The sequence below is a fragment of the Nuphar pumila genome, chromosome 8, assembly GCF_984573655.1.
Source record: "Nuphar pumila chromosome 8, dmNupPumi1.hap1.1, whole genome shotgun sequence".
NCBI lineage: Eukaryota > Viridiplantae > Streptophyta > Magnoliopsida > Nymphaeales > Nymphaeaceae > Nuphar > Nuphar pumila.
The window spans coordinates 99,337,228-99,339,604 of NC_143256.1; the positions used below are offsets into that span (position 1 = coordinate 99,337,228).

The following is a 2,377-nucleotide window of genomic DNA, read 5'->3' on the forward strand; positions in this document are numbered from 1 at the left end:
ATAATCAAGATAATGACGTCCTTATGATATTGAAAGCTTTTCTAGCTTAAGTACGTAAAAAAATAAACAGAACAAATGTGGTCTTCTAGTAACTTAGCATCTTAAATAAGCTGACAGTAATTTTACAATAATAAATCTCAATGAATGTAAATAATTGCAGTTTGATGGTGGTGGAGGAAGGTGAGCCAAAATCCATGTGAAAACACTGTGGTATTTAAAGGAATCAGAAGGGTAAATCTTGCAAGCACACATTCTTTAAAACCCCATAACAGATTTTTCATCTTTTCATTCCCCCGAGCCAGTTTTGGGCCCTCAACCCACAGCTCTCCTCTGCCTTCTCCTCTTCCTTGGAAAACTAATTGCCAACCTTGGAAAACCTGAAATTCTTGGAATGGTTCTCGTCTCCATGAGATCTCCATTCCAGAGTTTCTAAAGCAGGTATGTGATAAGCCTTCCTCATTCTCCTCAATTGAAGAGGAGAACATCTCTAAAATCTGAGGCCCTCTGCATGATCTCTCTTCCTTATAAGAACCCAATGTTTGATATGATATTTTCTTTCTTATGCATGGAAAATTTAGAGTTTGTGGTTTGGTAATTCTCTTTTAAAGGAAAATTGATTTGTGCCTTTTAGTTTATACATATATTTTGTCTGTATTTTTTTATATCAATATCAATCCACCCAATTCCTATCTTTAGGAAAATTGAACTCATGTTTTCTTGTTTTTTCTCTCCCATAGTTTCAGGTTAGACAATAGATGGTGATCTATGGTTTAGTGCTTATCTATAAAAACTCAACTCTTGAGCTACAAACCTCCCCATTATCTTCTTTCTACGCCTTCACTTCTTTCAATCAAGCAACCCCAAGCCATCAAGAAACCATCTTCCTTCTCTATTTCTCTGTTTTCCTAATTTTGGTACAATTCCTATCCTCCACCAAAAAACATAACCAATCCTGATCACAAAAACCCAAAATCTTCTCTCCCCATTTCCTAACTCTAATAAATACCCAATTCAGATAATCAAGACCCAACTTCATATTTTCCTCACCTCCTCTTACCCCACAGAAACCTCAAAAATCCCATCTTTTTCCCCCTGTTTTGCACTCTAAACAAACACCAATTCAGATCACCAAACCCCATAAAAGGGGAGCCTCTTCTAAACCCAATTTCTCCCATGAAAGGAAACCCCCCAAAAAACTGAATTATCCCGGAATATCCTGAAATCAAGCCACCAGAAGATGCAAGACCCAGGATTGATCCCAGAGAGGCGCACCACCAAGCCCCAATTCCCGGAGCAGGAGCAGCACCTCAAGTGCCCACGCTGCGACTCCACCAACACCAAGTTCTGCTACTACAACAACTACAATCTCTCCCAGCCGCGCCACTTCTGCAAGAGTTGCCGCCGATACTGGACCAAAGGCGGGGCTCTGCGCAACATTCCGGTCGGAGGCAGCAGCCGGAAAAACTCCAAGAAGTCGTCGGGCTCGAAGTCGAAGAACCCCTCCAATTCCGCCACCACCTCGCCGTGTTCCTCCTCGTTGTTCCTGAAGCCGGAACCCGACCTCCCCGCCGAGAGCATCGTCGCCGGGCTGTACGGTCCGGCGACGGACCATGACCATCGGTTGCTGGATATTACCGGGACGTTTAGCTCTCTGTTGGCGTCGAACGTGCACTTCGGGACGCTCTGTGAGCCTCTGAGCTCGGCCAGAGCGGGGAGGGTGCAGGGGGGCGTCAAGGGGCTCGAGAATGGGTGGGAGTTGCCGGAATACTCGGATGGGGTGCTGGGGAAGGCCGGAGTGGAGTTTCCCGGCGGCAGTGGGGAGGGTCTCTTGGGGGATTCCGGTTGTTGGGTAGGCAGCAATTGGCCTGATTTGGCCATGTACACGCCTGGTTCTAGCTTTCAGTGAAGCGCTCTCTCTCTCTCTCTCCCTGAGTTTAAACTTCAAAATGGGTGGTTATTAAGAGGGTGCTAGTTTTTACAAGGGGTTTTCCGTTGGTTTTTTGGGTTTTTTATGTTTTACATTTTATTTACTTTCTTGGGGGTTTGTTGAGTGGTTTAAGGTGTGTTGGTGTAGGGTTTAAACGGGCTTTTTTTCATATGTTAATGGTGGTATGGAAATGAGGAATGTGTTGATGGTTAACGCGGAATTGCTTTCTTTTTATTCTTTTGTGATGTACAAGTTTGAAATCTCCTCTTCTTTTGTTGCTATTGTTTGTAGAATGGAAATGAGGAAACAGTTGATGCTTCATTTAGGTCTTAAAAGTAGTCTCTCTCTCTCTGCTTCATTTAGGTCTTAAAAGTAGTCTCTCTATCTCCTTTGAAAGGTTTTCTATGTATATGCTTGAGCTTCCTGCTGGTAGGTTTTAGTTTAATTTGA

The 2,377-nt window shown here is 43.6% G+C and overlaps 1 pseudogene across 1 annotated transcript; it reads left to right on the forward strand.

Annotated features, from left to right (window-relative positions):
* The first annotated feature begins 244 nt into the window (after positions 1-244).
* On the forward strand, positions 245-2,155 carry LOC149830040 (dof zinc finger protein DOF3.1 pseudogene; annotated as a pseudogene). The gene is made up of 2 exons (XR_016433619.1): positions 245-438; positions 738-2,155. The product of XR_016433619.1 is annotated as a dof zinc finger protein DOF3.1 pseudogene (transcript).
* The last annotated feature ends 222 nt before the right edge of the window (positions 2,156-2,377 follow it).